Source organism: Cephus cinctus, unplaced genomic scaffold (assembly GCF_000341935.2).
Source record: "Cephus cinctus unplaced genomic scaffold, Ccin1 Ccin1_scaffold0315, whole genome shotgun sequence".
Taxonomy (NCBI): domain Eukaryota; kingdom Metazoa; phylum Arthropoda; class Insecta; order Hymenoptera; family Cephidae; genus Cephus; species Cephus cinctus.
In genome coordinates, this window is record NW_014333017.1 from 206,583 (window position 1) to 228,171 (window position 21,589).

The following is a 21,589-nucleotide window of genomic DNA, read 5'->3' on the forward strand; positions in this document are numbered from 1 at the left end:
CCCAAACCACCTCCTTGTCCTACCTACGTCTCTACCGTCCGACATCAAACGTCCAATCGGTAATTGGCACCAAGGAGCCCATATTGGATTCCACGTTACTCTTATCAGACACACAAAACGTATTACGTTTTGAAATTAGTAGCAGTAGCAGCATATGTGTATATATATATATATATATATATATATATATATATATATATATATATATATATATATATATATATATATATATATATATATATATATATATATATATATATATATATATCTGATAAGCCAAACACACACGTGATTTCGCGTATAATTCGTTACCTATATAGATCATCCATTCGATCCATTACCAATGATTACCCATTAATGATTATCACGAACAGACTATATCATTAAGTACTTCCGGTATTCCAGGTCAGCCAATACCTATACACTATTATTTACCGTAATCGATATGCTTCGATCGTCATCGATACACGGCATGTCGATATGTCGATTTGATTTTTTTCTCAAAAAATTTTTTTTCTTCCATCCCCCACCCACCTATCTCGATTTACGTAAATTTTTTATTTTTCCTCGAAAAAATCTCTACGGCTCCTTACGGATGCTGCGTCTCCGAGAGAATCCAGTCCACGAGAAATTCCAGTCACGCCGTCTCTCCCGTCCCGGGCGTACAGGCTGGACCGAAACGGAAGTGACATTCTCAAACGTCCCATGCGCACGTACGGGACAAACATGTCCTGCCGATGCGATGCTTTTGCAACGGCAACGTAATCCTTTATCCTAGAATATAAAAGTAGAGTAATCCTTTGTCCGGGATCAGGGAGGATGCTGCTACCTGGAAACCGTCCGGCGTCCTGATTTATTTCGTTGGCTACAACGAATTTTCTTCTTCTACGTTCGCCTTCGCTTCCGCTTCCTGTGCCTACCCCCTCTCCCGATCTTTGCCCTTAAGTGGTTCCTTCCGGTTGACAGTTCAATATTGTCTGTACAATGGGATCTGGCTGCTCTTGGATAACTTCGACCTGGTCTGTGGACCGCGCTGTAGATTTCAGTTGATTATATATTTATATATATTTATATACGTATGTGTATTTAAGATTGGATTTCGATTAATCAATCTGTACCGGATGCACGTGATGGTACATTCATCCGTTAGCTTCTTAGGGGACTGTACTGGCGTTAATGGGAAATCGCTGGTATACATGTATAGTATTTATAGGGATTCTGCTTCTTTGATATTTTCGTCGGTTGTGTTTTTTTTTTCCAATTTACGTAATTTCTACGTCATTGTATGTATACTTGATATTCATTTTTTTACTGCTCCACGTACAAACGGTAGATCCTGGCTTTATTGCTGATTGGAAATTGATTCGATATCGATTTACGTGAAAATTAATTATCGAAAGTTCGATTTTTACGTTTTTATAGCGGTTTTTATGGTTGATGTGTACTGTAAGCTTGTGGCTCTTTTTTTTCTTCCGGATCCGATGGATTTTTAAATGTGGCTGCACGAACTTCGAAACTACCATCGGGCATATCGAGGAGTTGCAGGGGAAACAAAAAATGATAGCAAGAAGAACTGATAAGTCGATGGGTCTATATATATTGTACGAGAGACGTCACGTAATATATGCGAGGATCGTTCGAACGAGTATTCGTGAGAGGGTTCTTATCGCAATTTCGAAGTTTTATTTTGAAGGTGAAAAATAAAATTTACTGGGAAATTTATAAAATTTTTTTTACCCCTTTACGAAGGAAAAGATGTGACGTTCGAAGCATAAAAAAGGAATTTAATATTCGGATGATTCTTTATCACCAAAATTTTTCGATAACTTCAACACTACTCTTTGACAATGCAACTATCATCATACTATCATTTGCGTATTTAATACCACGTGTTCCGTATATGCGTGTACAGGTGCCCAATCAGTACATATACCAATGATCCATGTATTCAGTGTACAGACGAACGTGCCTGAAAGTTTTTGAATTTCAATGAGAATCAATATGGTTGTGAGGGGGGGCCGGGGGGGAGCGGAGGATAAAAATAAAATTGGTGATAAGAGAGAAATATGACCGATACTCAATTTATCAATCTGACAACTTAAAAATATTTCCATCAAACCCCTTCCTCCACTGCTGCCAACCCTTCGGACTTAAACCCACGAATCATAAGCAATCCGATATTGGGTTACTTTGGCCGGGAGTGGGGGGAACATTACGAGAGGAAATATTTTTGAAAAATATTCCTACTGCCGCAGTCCGAACAATAAGTGGGAGATGGGTGAGACGATAGAGAAGGAAGAAAGATAGTGAGAAAACGGAGCTAAGAGGGAAAAACTAGGAAGAGAATTGAAAGGAGAAAAAGAATACTCTGGCATTCGATACATCAATCTGGCAGGTTACCAAGGAGTTTCTCCTAGCATTAAGAAATCCATCGGGTAGAGTATTTTTCGAATTTTCTTTTTTCTTTTTTTTTTTTTCATTATCTTTATTTCACCCTTTGTATCTCTTAGTCTTTCTCTCTTGCTCTCTATGTATCTATAAATTCCCAAGATAGACTTCCCAGTAACACTTTTGACTTGTCCCCCTCTTCGTAACCACGTAGCAAGCCGTTCAGACCTACTTCCGGTTCACGGTGCTACTTCCGATCCGCGTTGGTAAACAGTCTAAGTGAATAGGAAAGATCAGCAAGATGAATTGGTGGATGAGTCAATTTTCTTTTTTCTTTTTATCTCTCTCACTCCTATGATTCGGTCGTCGTGAAATCATTCAAGGAGACTTCGATATTTTTCGATATTTTTCGAATTTTCTTTTTTTTTTTTTCATTATCTTTCTTTCACCCTTCGTATCTCTTAGTCTTTCTCTCTTGCTCTATGTACCTATAAATTCCCAAGATAGACTTCCCGGTAACACTTTTGACTTGTCCCCCTCTTCGTAACCACGTAGCAAGCCGTTCAGACCTACTTCCGGTTCACGGTGCTACTTCCGATCCGTGTTGGTAAACAGTCTAAGTGAATAGGAAAGATCAGCAAAATGAATTGGTGGATGAGTCAATTTTCTTTTTTCTTTTTATCTCTCTCACTCCTATGATTTGGTCGTCGTAAAATTATTTAAAGAAAGTTCCATATACTTTTATCGAAATTAATACACGAGATCGTGTATCGATCGATCGATTAATCAATTATACTCTCGTCTGGCATCGAAGCCACGTTAAACTACATATATATATATATATATATAGTACATACTGTACACGTATTACGGCGTGGTATAGCATGTTCAATATTTGACGTAATTAATTGCCACCCTGTATTGGCTATAACGTAGGATCACGGTTGCCACCGGAAACGCGTAATAAACTCGCGGGCGCTTAAAGGGGATGGGAGTGTTTTGGAAAATTTGAAATTTTCAAAAGTCGTAGCGAAGCCATTCGAACGGGGGATTCCGTGTGATTAGTTGATTAAATCTTTATCCGTGTTATTAGGGTTACGGTTTAGCGTTGAGATCCGAGGGACTTCGGTATGCCGTACATCGTGAACACGAAGATACCCGATGTTTGCCGAACCTTCGATACGGGGACGGAAAGTTTATTTGATCTTCGAAAGCAACATTTCTTCGGGTAAACGTCATATGCGATCTTCTCGAGCTGACGGAAGTTCTCTTGGCCTTTTATTTTTCTTTATACCTTCGACCCTCTCCATACTCTCTCTCTCTCTCTCTCTCTTTTCCCTTATATACTGGAGGAGCTAGTATTTCATTGAAATTCGGTAATATCCGGTGCAACTTGGAGTTCGTCCAGGAAAGGTTTTCCCTGCTCGGGTTACGCGGGAGCGTCACTATAATTTCGTTCCGTTTCTCTGTCTCTGTTCATCCACTGTAGATATCCTATATCCGTCTCATCCTTTCTCTTCCTGAAGCTCGGATTGCCCGAACGTTCTCCTCGGGCAACCTTAAGTGGCTGCTGTCTATTTTTTTTTCTTTTTCAAATTTTACGAGAACGATAACTGGATTTTGAAATTTTGGTTTTTCACATTGAACACCTTTCTTTTCGCTCCTTGGATCTGCGTTTTGGACCCATAGAGGGGTTACTTGATCCATTGCACTTTTGGTTGACAAAAATTCTTAGTTTTTTTTTTGGATCTTCGTTTTTCTTTTATTTTTCTTCGAAAACATTGAGAGTATCTTCGCACGTGATTACGAAGTTAACTTTTCCTGTGGTGGCATCCCATAAATCTTATGGGTTAAATGAATTGCGTATAATGCCACTTTGACGAAGTCGATAATCGCGTATAATTTAAAATGCATCGATCTTATCGATTCGATTAAATTCGCCTGCGAGATCCATAAGCATCCGGGCACGTTACACGGATTATATGGGCTGGCACGTGTAATTATCGATGTTAATTTTCGAAAATTACTTAAATTATCGATAACGCTAAATTAAGCTTAACGACGGCTCCGTAAGTGCAATGAGCATCCGCTTGTTGTCTGGTTTCCAGGTACCACGCGGGAGTCAGAGATTTTGGTTGAATCAGGATTTTGAATTTTTTTTCTTTTTTTTTTTTTTTTTTGACTAACGAAACTTTTTACTCGTCTGGTCTGCTGGGGTCAATGACCTGGTGCCAAAAAAAAAAAAGGAGACACCGAATGCATCCTGGCGCGGATTTCGCAGCTAGCGTAAAAATGTAGCGGGATAGGGGGAGAGAAAGGGGTGCGGAGGGGGGGCGGGCGGTAGAACAGTTACAAAATAAAAGGGAAGGGAACTGAAGTGCATTCGATGTTTTATGGCCGAGCGCACACGTACAAAACGAGTCTGGAATGTGCGTGCAACTACAACTTTAGCCGCAGACGTTGTAATTAGAGCGTTTTTTATTTTGAAAAAAAAAAATAAATAATCGTCGGAAATTTTTTTTTCTTGGCCTGTTACTCGGCCTATGGGCTGTATGAATGGTCGGAGATATTTTATTGTGCCGCGAAAGCTAGTTAACGGGGGTATAAATGGGTTAATGGTAATTATGCAATATGAGCGTTTTTTATCTTTTTTTTTCTCAGAAAAAAAAATTTTTTTTTTTTGTATTCGAACGACGTCTCGACCCTGAGGGTAATTTTTTCGTAGGAAATCCGAGATGGATCCGAGTAGGAAATCCGAAATGGCCGATTATTGTGAACGAGATTTTTTTTCCAAAATTCCAATATTCAGCACACGTTTTCCTCGCGTAACGGGATAAACACATGTGTACTCCGGCACGGCCTTCGCCGACGCGAAACCCTGCTATTTACTTACTGTTATACCTAAGGAACGTGATGTTCTTGCGGGCGATGAAGAAAAAAATAAGATGCGAATAAAAAGAGAACGAGGAAGGGAAAGATAAGCCGACCTTCGTATGATTCGACGCGAATAGAATTTTTTTTTTTCGTGAATATTTTATCGCGGAAGAAAGTTTGAATGAAGATTTTGAAAATTCTTCACTTTTGTTTTACCCGTGTTAATTATTGAAATAAAAACGAACTCGTCGTACCCTTAAGGGTTTTGACATTTCTTTTTTTTACCGGCACGTTCGCCGCGAGATGGATAAATATTTTTTTTCTCAAAATTTTGAAATGCCCGCCGAGTTACGTAACAGTCGAAATACATGATCGCACCGTGATTCTGTTTTAGGATAAACAAATTTAAAAGGACAGACAACAACACCAATGTATTTACCGTGCTTTGGTATGGTGTACTTTTGTAATTTGTAAACCCCTACTATCCGTCATGGTCGTTTACTCTTTTTTGGGGGGCGAATTCCATACTGTAAAAATACACGGATAAACCAGGAAAAATCTGGAAAATGTGACGGCTGCCTAGGGAGACCATTCGACTGGGTGAGAGGGTGTACAGGGGTAAAAAAGTTCGTCTTTCAATCACAAAGCGAAATGGGAAATTTTTTTTTGGACTCTCGACTACCTTTCTTTTATCTGTTTCGTGATTTTTCTCTCTGTTTTTACTACCCATGTCGCATCTCGGCATTTCCGCGCGATATTGACGGAATCTTCCGTCGATGCTATTAGAACCGATACATTTTTATGGTGAAACGCTTTTTCGCGCTTTACCGGTATTTCTCCGTGTCAATCGAAAATTCGTTTTTCAGCGAGCGAGGGAAACACAGGATGATCTTCCTTCCTTCGTTTTCTGATTTTAAAAAACTTGGCGCATTTGGTAAGGCACTTTTATTTTTCGAAATGAATGCGTAAATTTTGTTTCTTCTTGTTTGAACCTCGCGAAACTCGGATTTAATAATGGGACACACGAGCGAACAGAAATCAAAAGAAATTGCGAAGCCGGCTCAGTATTGATTTCCTCGAGGAGTTCACGAGTGGAATTTTGAAGTTTTACGAGACGTTGTCGATTGTTATCTTAACAGAATTTCCGTTTGTTATGGACAGTTGGGTATTTTTAAAATGAAAAGCAACGAGCTACGCGAAACATTTTAATGAAAAAGTTTTGACGGACGATTTTATAATTTTGATTTTTATTTTTTTCTTTCTTCGTTGACTTTCCAAAAATATCCGTTGCGCTGACGTTGGCGAAATGGAACAGTCATAAATAAATGTGACCTATTGCGTACCGCCTTATAATTTATTGGACTATTATAATACTTTGAATTTTTCATTTGGCAACAAAGTTCGAAGAAAGCAGGTTGGTTCGTTGATGGAAAAGCCTTACTGGCAAATCCTCGAAATCTTCGCAATTTCCTACGCCAATAGGGGGTGGAAATGTAATCTTGGTCTGAGGGCTGGAAATATTCCGTGAATTTAATTATAAATGAAATTCGAGACGGTCGAATAATACGGCAAGTATATGGATACTGGCACCTAGTAGTCATTGCTTGATAATGACAGAGGCAGAAAATAACGCGAGCAGACTATGACGTGTCTGATGAAATAATTTCAAAAAAAAATTTCATTAAACAAAAAAAAAGCGTTAGAATGCTATAGGAAGGGTTTGGGAATTTTCTTTAAAAAAAAAAAAATTTCACCCCAATACCGCGTGACGTAAATTTTAGTAGAGGATGAAAACGTTACGACCGGATAGTTTTGGCCCACGGAATATCGAATTGTGCCAAATGGAATAAGTAACTAGACCGAGTGAACTTCCTTAGGCTAGGGAAGTAAATGGCACGTGAAAATAGACTAGATTTCCGGAGAATAAACAACGACGAGAACCGTATCACCAGAAAAGGTATATTCTTTTATATATAAGGTTGTGCAGGCTAGGAGCAGGGACCGTATATATCCTGGGAAATACATAAAACCCAAAATGTTACTAGACGCGAGAGAAACCCATATACTCGACAGGTCTCGATACTCTAGGGAACGTGGATGGTTATACCTACCATAGAAAAATATAGTTTCCATAAATTTTGTCCCCGCGTCATGCCTACCAATAGGATTTATGGTTAAAATGTTTATATGCAAATCGTGTTTAGCGTAGCCAACTGCTGATAAATTAATTCCCATGAACACGATGCGTTCGATTCTCAAGGGTATCAGTGTCGTACGTAGAAGGAGAAAGAGAAAGAGAGAATATAGGATAGAAATAAATATCCCTATACAATATCCGGTACAAAGTACCATTTGAATAAACGTCAAGCACGATAAAGTTTGAATAATCGGTGCAAACTCGATAAATCCCAATTAGTATGTAATTGAAAAGATATATTTTTTTAAATAAAAAAAAAAAACCCTATAAACCACTTAACTGTCCAGGAATATACCTATCGCGCAATAAGCACGGAGTATAGAAAATTACAATGGTGACAAATGACGACGAATTAATCATGGTGAGTTTCTCTTTACCCTTTTTTGCTTCTTTCCACCTCCCCTCCCCGCCAGCCTTCGTCCTTTTTCTCTCCTTTAGACACCGGGAATAAAAATGATTTCTGAGGAGCAAAAGAGTGCCCCGTATCCATCCCGAGAAAATCCCTATGGGACATTCGACGTGTAGCTCGATCGAATTCTAGTGAATAAATGACTGCAGGGGGACGCAAGGTAGTCAAGTGGGAAATTCCCTATAGAGAATTTCACAAACACTCCGGTCGGTTGGTACGCTTGGGTGTTTCTATGTGATATAGACGAAAAGGAACTACGGGTATCCCTATAGATTCATAGGCACACATTCTCTCTCTCTCTCTCTCTCTCTCTCTCTCTCGTATAAAATGGCGTCTGATGAGGTTACGTGAAATTCCCCTAGCACGGACAAAGTTACGTTCTGCAAGGCTGCCAACAGTGGGAGCCGTTAAATTTGCATCGAAATATCGTGATGGCACAATGAGGACTTACCCCTATTTTACCACTCCTCGGTTTGCCTTTGTGTTCAAATGAAGTTTCACCCCCTACGCAACCCTTAAGCCCACCGGCGCCACCCTCGCCACCCTCCTTCTTCCTCATTGGCCGATGTCGTCCCTTTCCCACTTTACGGGCGAGAGCCTCAACGTAATCGTCAAATTTTCACCGAGTACTTTCCTCGTATTTTCTCGTACTCGGATGGTCATTCGAGAAATTTCCAAAAATATACACAACAATGTATTTCGCTATCGTGGCAATATCGAAATTTTAATGACGTCATCAATCGTCGCTATTATCACGACCGTATACGTATATATCGTACTTAAATTTAATCGGGCATAGCAATTGCTCGTAACCTGGAGATTGTTAGAAATTTACCAAAATTTTTTCAGTGACGTAATTTTTTTTTTTTTTTTTTCGGAAAAACGTAACCTGGAGATTGTTAGAAATTTACCAAAATTTTTTCAGTGACGTAATTTTTTTTTTTTTTTTTTTCTGAAAAATCACCATTCGTTTTTCGAAAATTCTTTACGGTATCTGCCAAAGACCCGACGGAGGTTGTGTCGAGGTAATTCGCTTAATTACGAATGATGACGATCGTCATCGCCGAGCCAATCAGCGACCTCGACTTTTCCGACATTATTAAACGGAACGGCCGGAGTCATTTATGCTGACGGCGTAACGCGGATGATCCTCGAATGACTTGCGCAATTTCGTATCCATAATGATCACGCGCCAGCGTGATCATTATGTCGTCCCTTGCGTCATCGACACGTTTCATTAGAATTCCAAAAAAGGTCAACCTCCAAATTTCCATTGCCCCGTCCGTCTCTTCAATTTTTACCTAATTCGCCAAAATTCTCGTACCGCCACCCTCCGTATCCTCAGAGCCTGAAGAATGAAATTTTTTTTTCCCTTAAATCATCCCCCCGTTTACCTTACACCAATGACACTACCGTCATTTATTTTTCTGTCAAAAATTCTACTGCTAATTACCTACCCCTATTAACGTGGCACCCTCCCTCGACAGCAAGATAGACTCGGTCTCGCTTTAAGGCCATTTCACAACGAAACACCTATACCGACGCCATTGTAGATTACTTCTCTTCTTGCTTCAAGCTTGCAATTAGTCACCGGGGATAATGCTGCAATTAGTGTTTGTCTGACTCGTTCCCGCTGCCGAGTACGAATGAATGGCGCTGTATGTAGGGTGAATTCTCCGGTAGCGACTATCGCGTTAATCCATAGCAGTCCAGTGTTGTTTTTGCTTGTAGAAATTACATAGTTATATTTCTAATGGGAAAAATTCATTAGGGAATTGATTTCATTTTTTTTTTCTACTGAAACGACCTGTAGATTAAATTCAGATAAATTTTCTGTACCTTATCCACATCCCTTGCTGGGTCTATCCATCACGTGGTTTTTTAGTTACACCATTAATTTCTGTCATACCATTGCCTTTCGTATAACCACTTAATGACTGTACCGATACATCGGGCCGATGAAAGACCCATTAATTCATGGAAATGCTTTATTGTATTCTGAAAGTACCTGTATATGCCAATTGATCGTTTCCCTATTAGGCTACGAATGCAATTACTCACGTTCGGATAATGATGCAATTAGGTTTGGTCGGATTCAATTCTAACACAGGTCTGGCAACAGTGGCAATGGATCCATTCACGAGGAATATGGGTAGTGATATTATGTATAAGGTTATAGCGTAGTAGTGATACTATGTCCTTAGTATCATTATACTGGATTGTCAGTGACTACTAGTTAGTAGTAACCGTTGTTGTCGTTGCAAGGATTACTTGTCTCCGATCTCAAATTAAGAGAATTGCATTAGCATCTAATTGGAAATTTTTTTTGAAATTTTTGTAAAAAATATTTATTCGTGAAAGTTACGAAAAAAAGTTTTTTTTTTTGTTTTTTTACATTTTTTTAGAAAGAAGATGGTTACGACTGGTTACGACAACAATAGTACTAATGGCGGGTATTGTTTTAAGAGACGGGGTAGGCTTTGGCTTGCAATTAACGAGTGCACTCGAACGGGTCAAGAGGGTATTTTCGAAAAAAAAATGGCTGACGTAATGCTTCTTGTAAAATGGCTGGAGCAAAGTGCCTGCGTTCGGGCCTGTTCGAACTCGGCCACTCCACGATCCCTCCTGGTACAACCCTTTAATTTACTATTGCCAACCCCTGTCCTTTTGCGTTTACGTTTTTTCAAGTGGCGCGATCCTTTGGAATCCTTCGAAAAAAAATCTTATTTTTCTAACTGTCTCGTCAGATCGATGGGTCCTTTTTTTGGGGTTTTTTCTCTCCTCGATGTTCGCGGAAGGTACGACAATTTTATTCGACTCCACGTGCGTTACGAAGCTTCCATTCGGAATACTCTGTTGTATTTGTTGTTGGACATTTTTTGGGAGCTTATTTACCTTGTCTTTCGCAAACTTTTTTTGCTACATTTTTACTCCCGAGAGACTCTGCCAATTTCAGTCTAATTATCGCAGTCAGGAAATCCAACCTGCGCGGACGTACGTAAATAGTGCAGAGGGATGAAAAGGGGGTGGTGGGTCCACGTGTCGAGGACCTGAATGAAATATTTAAAAAGCGGAAAAATATAAATGGCACTCACGCACGATGCCAAGCAAGTCCAGCAATTGACGTGGGAACAATAGTTCTTTTTTTTTTTTCCCCAACACTTTGGAGCAGCCTGTCGCGGTCCTTTTTCACTTTTCCGTATTTTCCAGCATCCCCTCCTTTTTAATTTCGCAGACCAGCCTCTCTGGCCCGACCAAAGGGCTCCTTACTCCCTTGTGCCCTGAAAGAGGTAAATAAATGTTGACCGCAGAAACTTTATTTTTAAACCAAACTTTTTTTTCAGCCCGTAGCTCTTACTCGGTTTACCCTTTTTTTTCTTGCTAATTTTTAACGTGCCTCAATTTGCTCGGAAAATTGATCTTTTTCGAATTTTCATAAAAGTACTTTGGTCTAAGATTTCCAAATATTATTTTGCGATCGGACCTACCAATACGTATACGAAATTCGAATATTCATTTGCTTTCTTTTACGGTGCCCGTGCGCGATATACTTAGTAGTGAAATTAATCGAAAATCTAATTAACCCGGATTAAAATACTCCTCTGTCAAATTGACAAAAATACAATAGCAGTATAGAATGAATCATAGCTCAAAAATTTATTGAGCATGTATTCCATTTACATGATTTTCGTATATGTGAATGTCAATGGCATAAAAGCTGTGCAATTTCGCGTTAATAACTCAAATCGAATCCGTCGTTGACAAATCGAACGAATGTCAGTCAAATAAAAGAAGGATGCTGGCTTAATTAAGGTGCACTCTGATTAATCTTAACCGGTTCCTATTCCATGTCGATTAATTAGTAGAAAGTGAATTGAAGTCTGTGACTAATGATTTGAAAAATATGGCACTCGATGTCATTGAACAAAAAAAAATGGCGAAACAAAAATTTTTTAAAAATATTTCCAAGGAACATTTAGCATTGATTATAGGCAAAACTAGGCAGCCAGGACTATTTTGAGAACAAAGCCGCAAAGATGGGGGGCAATTTTCACCCCTTACCCCCTCGACAATTAAACTTGGCCCAAAGGAGTCCCAAGGGTTGATTATCGCAAAAAGGTTCAGTCGAAAGATTTTCTTCACCTCTCATTCACGGGAAGTCTTGACTTTCTATCCTTATACAATCTGTTAAGGGACAATGTGACCTTTGGCATTTACGCAAGGAGGGACGGCATTGTCCTGGTGGCAGCTGCCCTGTGGAATTTCAGTTCAAGGTCAATAGTAGAAGAGGAAAGGTCATCGTGTTACACGATACACGAAGGACTTGAAATTTTCATGAATTTAAATGTCCGTTTTGTGTCCGGTAGCTGAGCTAATTTTTTGATAGGAATTATTGAAACGAAGTAGTCAGTTTTTTTAGGTTAGAAATATTTAAGTTAAACTTTAAGACTCGTACAATAAATTTCGTGTATTTTTTTTTTAAATTAGAATTTTCATGTCAACCGCCGGTTGGTAGGAAAAAAAAAGTGAGGGCGGAATTGCCAGGAATCGAAGCGAACTTTGAATCGGTAGATTCGACTCAGCAAAATTAATGCCAACTCAGAGGTAAAAAAAACGGCCGAGTATTTGTTTGACGCTTGGTATCGATCAGAATTTAAATATTGCCCAGAACAACTGCACTCGAATATAACTGAACTCTGGAGTCTCTCGAGTTTAAGGTAAATTTTGTACGTCCCTTTGTGGTTTCATTTTCTACTGTTTACTCGGCGTAATCCTCTTAGTCGTAGTCTAATAATAAATCCCAATGCTCGTAGATACGTCGTTGTAGTTACACTGAATATTCCTATCCTAATCTCCAAGCAGACTAAACACGCGAAAACGGAGGATGGGGACAACGAAGAAATTGTAAATTATGTATTCTACCTTCATGCGGTACGAGCGTGGCTTCAGTCTTAATTTTGTCTTCTCTTCTCCTTGTCAAAAAATATTCCAATGGACGAGCACCCGATATTTTCGTTTAAATTACGAAAATCCTTTAAACTTATTGTATTCACGTAGGCACAAGAGTCTCTCGCTTTCGATTTATGGCCGTTCGAAATTTTCATAACGAGCTCCGACACCGTAAATCGTAGAACGCGTGTAAATTGCTACGTGCTTCTGGGAACTGCGCCGACGACTACTGCGCACTCTAGTGGCGCGGCTGACGCTAATGGCGGGACTGGCGGGAATTTCAAAATTCTATTTCACGCCCTTTGTGCATTTTCCCATGGGATATCACGCGAGCAGCGTACATGTCATGGATAAAATGTATTACGTCTGGTTTGCGTATGGGCGTTTGGTAAATTTGAATATTTAACGCGAAGACTGAATATTTTATTGTTATTACCGGAGCAATTTATACCGATCAAAGGAAATCAGGCGAATTATAGTAAACATGTTTTGGATATTAAATTTACCCGCGCTTCTGCTATTAAATTTATGTGTTATCGGACGCTGCTATTAATTAGGGCTTGATATACCGCGACTGGGTTAATTGTATTACGATTATAACGTGGTCGTGTGTGGTGGGAGGTTGAAATAATTTTAATGAATTGAATCTTTTTTACAAAATTATCATGGACTTTATATAATTTTCAAAGATATAATGACTCCATTGTTATAGTCGTGTGGTTCAATAGATTTGTCAAATCAATTATAATTGACGGTATATTTGAACGTGTGCGAATTTTTAGACATTCTGTGATTAATCGGACAAAATAATTTATAGAAGATAATTGACTTGCACCTTATAAAATCATTCAACAAGTTTACCTAGATAATAAAAACTTTTATTCCTTTTGCAATTACACTCGATGGCCATAAACTTGGGTGAAAATTTTAAGAGGTAAAATTATATATACATATACGCATATACCGTAGATCTCAAATATGCATGAAGTTCCGTAAGTTTTGATCGACCCTTTATAAATTAGTAGATGAACTTTTGTAACTAACCAGAACCCAATTAAGAGTAACGATCAAATGTCAAGTTGGCAAATAAAAAATGTCGAATACACTGGCTTTGCATAATCAACAGAATCGTCACTTAAGCCATGCCGAGTACGCAAGTGTATGATTCCCAATTAATACTTTAATTGATTCACGCTCAATCTAGTACAATCAAACCCAAAAGTAATGGAATGCAAATTATGGAAATTCGAAGAGAATAACAAAAAAAAATATGAAAACCGCGATTTTCGGTAAATCAAAATTTTTATCTCACCCCTTCAACGAAAAAGCTCTTGATCCAGGAATTTTTTTCTACACTAGATCGAAACTTAGCGATAACTTCAAGGGCGTTTATAGCTTAGGTGAATTTGTTTAAAACCATTTAAAAATGACGGTAACCCAATAAAGTTCGATTGGATGATCGATGACGACCACCACGTTTACGGGAACCTCTGAAAATTAAATTATACAACGAAGTCACCAGGTTGAAGATAATTCTAGAGTGCGTTCGATATAATACCGTAGCGAAGCTTCCCGCATGTAACCCGAACGTATTAGTAAGCAATCAAGCCTCTTCGTGCAGATATATAGTATAACAAGGGGGCGAAACGTTATTATGAACCGACCATTAGTATGGGATCACCGTAAATAGAGTATAGCTTCTTTGGATGACATATGGTTGTTCATGTATTAGTATACCCTTATCTATATAATAAAAACCCATCGAATCTATAGTCGCTTCGTACTAAGTAGAAGATTTGACTCACCCTGTTTCCTATGTCAGTTCAATTATTTTTTGGATTACCACATTCCACCCTCTTTCATATAACTACCCTGTAACCTAAATCTTAACCAAATTTAGGTCAGGTCGAACATTCCTTATCCACAAAATTAACCTCTCCATAGCGTTATCGGGAAAGTTATCGAACGCGAAAAAAAAAAATTGTATCCAGTCCTTTCTTATTTTATCCCATTTTCATTTTCGCTCCCACGATTCAGGATGATAAAAAGATGGGTTTTGATATGTAGTGATTTTGCGAATTTTTGTATACGCGTTTATACTCGTAATGGTGTTTTTTTGATTCTCGGTGGATATTGAATGTAATAATTTTTTTTTTCAATCAGGTAATTGATAACGGGATGAGTTTTACGTGTGTTAATTGACATTGAGGTATACGGTGTAAAGTTTGATTTTGTTTAAAATGTAGATCTTTTTTTTTTTGTTTTAGGTAAGTCCAATTTTCAATGGCTAAACAGTAATTTGACCGGAAGCGGTAAGACAACAGTTATCGTAATTAATTAGTGGACAGTTGTGAAAATGCACTTTTGATTGAAATCGAAAATCAACACGTAACAAATTTCCGCAGTGCATGATTACCATGTAATAAATCGACGAACGTATGAGCGGCATTTTGGTTTTGTGAAAACAAAATAATTGGGGAAAAAAAAATTGGAAAAATGATGGAAAAATAGAGCAGTTGAAAAGTTGGTTATACATTGCTATTCTATATCCTTTCGTTTCGATATGCTGCATTCAGGAATATATATAGACATATAGATAGATAGTGCATATGCAGTTCAGTATACGAAGAATAATCGATTTTTCATATGAATATTGTTTTTTTTTTTTTTTTTTTGAAATATTATTTCTCTATTTTCCATTTTCCGCAAATTTCATTGTCTTTTACAAATAACGAGAAGCCGCGCCACTCGATTACTCCTGTATACCAAAGATTTTCATGAAAATTCCCTAGCTCGATGCACCAGTATTTATATTCACCCCGGTATGTTTGTGAAAAAGAAAAAAAAAATGGAATATCTGGTGAGGAAAAAGAGTCCCTAGAGAATTCCAACAACGCATCGGTGGGGAATTTTTCCGTCTTTTAAAAAAAATTTCCCCCCTTACTCTTTGCCGGTACCTTTAGATTTCAGTCCTTTTTGTCAGATACCTACCCCAGAACACCTCTCCCATGCGGGTTCCCAAAAAAAAATTGGCAACGAGGCATTATTGGAATCGGAATTGCGGTCGAATGCGGGTATTTGCGAATCAAACCGAGTAGCATGGTTCTATAGTACTTTTTTTTTCCCCCATTCATTTGAACCACTCTCCCCCCTCCCCACCCATGCCTAAACTATTTCCTACATCATTTCCATCCCAAATGCTCAACCCGTCACCCTTTTATTTTGACTTTTGAAAATGACAATTGGCAACGCTGAATCAAACTGGCGCTCGATTTTTTTTACCAATCGAAATTTTTCCCCTAGTGACATTTTTTTCACGACCTACGCGAATCTTCTCAGGGCTACCATCTTTCAATTCGTTAACAATTAAACGAACGATTCCAGCTCCTTTGTCTCTAATGAGATATTTAGCAGACGTTCTACTCGCGAACAATACAATTGAAGAAGATCCGAGGATTCTCTGACATACCTATTAAAAGTTAGCACGTCATACAATTCCCGCGTGACAAATGGAAAGTACCAAAAGTACCACCCGGTAGGGTATTATATTATTAACAATTCATGGAAGGCGAAACCGACACGTTTTCTTCCTGGTGACTTATATCATATATCCCCAAGCACGTAACGTCACGACGCGTACCCGCCTTGACAAATGGAACCTCGAAAATTCCCTAGCACCGACCCATACATTACAACAACACGTATTATCAACGATTCGCCGAAAGCACCGAGAATACGTATTTCCGGACTCCGTCATCGTTCCCCAAAAAATACCCACACGTATACACGAAATAAAAAAAAAAATATGATTCAAAATTCAAAAAAAAAAAATTCCCTAGGAAAAAAAATCTCATTTATCTCCACCGGATTACAAACAGATAAACAGTCGTATACACTTCTCGCACGAAATTGAATTTCCCACAAGAACGGCATTTCGTAATCCCCACGGTAGCGCATAATCTGTCTTTCCCTCCACAACTATATGCCAAGTCTCATCCCAATAGCAAAGTGCATCGTAAATTGCATCGTTGCACTTGCAGTTACGCAATTTAACAACCGGCAGTTTAGCAAGCTTAAAGGGATATGTCGGTAGCTTGGGTTAGCATGCATACATATCCCTGATACCCAATGGGCTTAGGTGGTTGCGGATAGATAAGGTGGTACAACGGGGATATAGGGGGTTGAAAAAAAAAATGGACCACTGGCCAATTCGAAAATTTTTACCAAATCATCTTTAAATCGCGGCGAATTGCATTCGCGCGATGCAACCGCTGGGGGATGAATTAAAAAATTAATTTCATCCCCTAACCCCCCCTTCTGGTATTTTCAACAAGAGCGCATCCCTTGCAGTATCCATGGTTACGGCTACCCACCGGTTTACCTTCTGTGCAATACAGATTGAAGGGTATTTGTGAATTTTTATTTTTTTATCCTCCGATTATTGTTATTATTATGCTTGAATTATTACGGGAAAATGGAGTGGGGGGGGGTTCGAGAGAATGTCTTCAAAATTAATTTTTAATTTTTTGTTTTATCTCGCAATCGTCCTCAGCCTTTGGATCTTCCTTTGATATTCAACCCCCGTGGTCTTTGACCTTCACAGAAAAATATACCGGGTGATGACTTTTGTCAGGCTTTGATCGCGCCGAATGACAGACATATGTAATACCCTTGCGCAACGAATAATGATCTCGTTACTCGGGGAATGCTATCATCTTTTTTTTTTATGCCCTTCGCGCTTTGACTTCGTTTCCGCGGTGCTTCTTTTCATTCTTATTACGGATAACCTTATTTCTGTCTATCGATATCGATTTTGCCAAGACGATTATCCCCACCCGTTATACCTCACTTACTCGCCACCCCTTAATCTTGATTCTGCTTAAGTCTCTCCTTTTTCTCTTTTATGCCCACTCGATATCAGTCTGTCTAGGACTTTTGTCTCCGCCGATCCAGCCTCTGCGAATGAATCAGTCGGTATAAAAAATTGTTATTGTTATTATTATTAACCATTTTTTTTAAACTAAAAAAGGCATACTCGATATCTTGAAAATATACGAATTATGTATTAACGAGGACGTTAAAGGGAAATGAAAAAAGTTTTTTAAAAAATTGACTCGAAACCGTACTTGTATTTTTGGCTAAATACCGAAAAACACGTATCAGCCTCAAAATCATGTTTAACGAACTTTGAGAAATATATTTCGCGAGCATAAATCCGCGAAACACGTTGAAAACGTATTTGAAATTTAATTTCTCTTGCTGGATCCTCCCTTTCCACCCTTCGGGGTCTCCACCCACTGTACACCCCTTTCACACCTGTTTCGCAAAATTTATTAATTACCTAGTTCCGAACCACACCCCGTAAGTGCCCGTAGAAATTTGAACGGGTCCCTTTATGGAAATTTCCAGCAGATCTCCACGTCGCTGTTACAATCTGAACTTTGACCTGTTGTAAACACCGGTTCACAGTTGTAAATCGTATTCGCGCGACACGTGTACCAATTGTGACCAAACAAAAAGGACTGTGAGGCTTCCCCTAAGGTAATTGCCTATATGCCCCCCTCGCAATTCACCAGCCTCAATTTCGTCGGTCAACCGTTGCTGAACACACGTCTATATATACACGGTGTCGAAAGTGTAAATGATGAAAATTTAATTAAACCTAAAAAAATGATTCCATATGACAATTTTTTTTTTAATATTTCCTTATCAATTTTTGCCTAGTATTGGGGGGGGGGGACTACGTATAATTTCCATCGACTAATCAACCCTGCAATCAAGACTATTGCTCGAGGCCTTTCACCTTTCGCCCCTCTATGCACCCTGTTAAAATGTCCATCGACCTATCGCACGTATACATATATATATATACACGTTATCGTCAGGGTAAAGGAGAATAGGGGGTGATGAAATATAGTGGTAATAAAATTTGTAATACGAAAAAAAAAGATGGTTGAGAAACGAAAGGGGGTGTAGAATAATGAAGGGTTAAAAGAAGTGGGGGCCGGAGTGGGGGAAGAAAAACGACAAAGGGACTCGGGCGATTCGTCAGTCTGACGAATTTACAGGCTACGAGTTAATTAGTAATTAGTCTGTAGCCTTTGGCGGTAACGCAGCTTACTCGACCCCCACTTCGTTACTCGAGGCAGCCTGACCTGACCTCACCTGACCTAAGTTAACGTCATCCCATTGGTGCTGGAAACTCAAACCAAAACCCGACGGTCCACCTAACCTAAAATCATCGCGACTGCACGGAACTACGTCTTAAACCCGTTTGCATTTCCGCAAGGAGCCACAATTTCGAAAGTTGATTGCTTCGGGGTGGCTGACTCTGACGTCGGTCCGCCCGCCTTAGCCAGACCCCTTTTTTCACTGATTACACTGAATAATTACACGAGCAGGAGAGCAAGTGCTTTTGACTTGGGAAATGGCTTCGATTCAAAGTACATTTTTTTTATAATACCTCTTTTCCCTTTCTCTGACAAATTTCGAAGCACCTGGCTGAAATTTTTTTGGAAAATTTTCAAAAACGTTTATTCAACGTGCAGACACTAATTGGTCGGACACGAATTCACGCTTTTGGAAAAGTCAAGTGTAAATCCAAAAATTTAACACATTGGCATTCTCGTGATTATTATTATTTTTTTTTTTCAATGAAACTTCTTTTTTTTATTATTTGTAACGTCATCTACGGAAATTTCATTTTTAGTCGCGTTCAAAAATCTCGTAAATAATGACGTATTCGAGGAAGCTAAGGACAATTCATTCCTCGTCGCTATTCGAAAAATTTACAAAAACTTTATAGCCTCGTGAAACCGCGAGGTAGCGCGAAATAGGGCGAAATAGGTAAAAGTTGCAGGGGCGGTGGGGAAGGGGCAGAGATACTACCAGGTGAAGTAGAGGAGGATCAAGACGCGGGGATTTGTCAGTGGGATGATAAGAGGGTTTGGAAAGGGTTGGGATGCTGAAACCTAATACTTTGATTACTTTGCCAACGTTGCCACATCAAAAACGACGAACTCCCAAGATTCAGTCAGAAGATGCACCGTTACTCCCATTTTGACGTTTTTTTTTTTAATTTTTATTTTCTCAATACCACGAGTGGACAGTATATTTTTTGATATTTGAGGTTTTAATTATTTGTATGATTTTTTTTTAACGTTGGCATCACCCGGTATTTTGATATCGAACCAATGAATATCGAAAATTCGACGCCCCTAATTTTGTAAATTATAGTATTCAATGTCAAGTGTCTGTCGTGGCAAAAATATTTTGGACTACCAAACAATTGTTAAGGGGAACAATCGTCTGCCTACTGGCTATACTGGAACGTGCTGAACATTTTCATTTAATTAACCGTCCTGACTGTACAAGCAAATCTATAAAACGAATTCATTTGTTTGCCGCTCGTTAGCGAGACTCCCTGCTTTTCGGAAGAGTCCGACGCCGTTAAATCCAGGTTACGAACAATAATGCCAAATTGAATGTGTCAATGTTAAGAACAACAATAGCAGCTACGACGAATTGTGTGGTTACAAATCCCTGGCAGTAATAATTTTGTTAATAAATATTTTTTTTTTTTTTTTTTGAAAAATTACAATTTTTATATGGCACTGCTAGTCGATCAATATTTTTGTGAAATTCGAAGGGAATTGTAATTTACCAATTTTTTGATTAAATTGCCCATCGGAAATTTTAATCGAATTACATTTTTTTTATCGATCCTCAATCGCTGTGCTGTATCGAGATTGTCTGTTTTCTGCTTTTATTTTAACCGACGCTTTCGTCGCGACGCAGCGTTCTCTTTATAGCTATCTTTTTTTTTTTTCCTTATGTTAAGCCGATTTGAAAACTTGGTCAACCAACGGGATTTGTTAAAAAAACTTTGAGCGATTTTTTTTTTTTTCGATTCAACAAATAATCTGCAAACGTTACGCGAAATTCGTAATTTACCACGTTCGTCGAATTGCAATGTTGCCAATTTTTATTATGCGATATTGCTCGTATTTATTTCAATCGTAGTTGCGAAAGGTGTACCGACCCTTGAACTAAAATTATTTTTCTCGTTCGCCGAGAGGACACGATTCACTGGGAAAATAATTTTTCGATGTAAAAATAAAATATTTTGCGAACAATTCCCTGTCGCGGGACAATTAAAACTTTTTTTTCAGTCTCCGACGACGAAATAAACGAATAATTCAAGTTCGCTCGAATCATCGAGAATAACGATGCAACTTTTAATTCAAATATTCTGCTCGCTCGAGCGCAATTACTTCGGCAATTGTAGTTTTATCGTCTCGAACTACTTTTCAATTTTCGATCCACGTACTTTTCGAAATTTACGATCAACGAATTTGACGTATCTTGACGATGGAAACTATAGATTTACCATTAACGTACACACGTGCAGGGATAAGGAAAATGATTTTTAAAAAGAAATTGGAAAAAGAGAAGATATCAATGCTTTTAATGAAAATCAATTAAATGCTTCCGGAATCGAATTTATAACGGACTGTACCAACTTTATATATGACTTTCCCGTAGCAATAGGACCTATCGCAGGACGATGCCCCTGACTCGTTAACCTAGAATATCCTCGAGGTACGGTCGAATGGCTCGTAATAACTTTAGGAAAACGTTATTAGAAGCGAGCCAGACGCTTCTATATCGAAGTCCTATTATCGGCTGGCAACGGGACGTTTTTCAATTTTGTGCTAAAGACAAGGAAAAAGCCGGTGGGGAGAAAAAGTAATGTCAGCCGATAATTTTAG

At 38.7% G+C, this 21,589-nt stretch overlaps 1 protein-coding gene and 1 long non-coding RNA gene across 13 annotated transcripts in view; one reads left to right on the forward strand and one right to left on the reverse strand.

Annotated features, from left to right (window-relative positions):
• The window catches only part of LOC107266459 (tyrosine-protein kinase Btk29A), an 85,124-nt gene that overhangs the window by 44,196 nt on the left and 19,339 nt on the right, over window positions 1-21,589 (forward strand). The gene's annotated exons all lie outside the window — the stretch shown is intronic.
• Window positions 9,088-13,011, reverse strand: LOC107266462. Of its 3 annotated transcripts, XR_003059344.1 has the most exons (6): window positions 12,792-13,011; window positions 12,012-12,122; window positions 10,964-11,149; window positions 9,708-9,876; window positions 9,326-9,618; window positions 9,088-9,216 (listed from the first exon to the last, which is right to left on the reverse strand). It is a non-coding gene; the product is annotated as an uncharacterized LOC107266462 (long non-coding RNA). The 3 variants fall into 3 exon arrangements; XR_003059345.1 differs by lacking the exon at window positions 12,012-12,122 and having other exon boundaries at window positions 9,326-9,592; XR_001537429.2 differs by lacking the exon at window positions 12,012-12,122.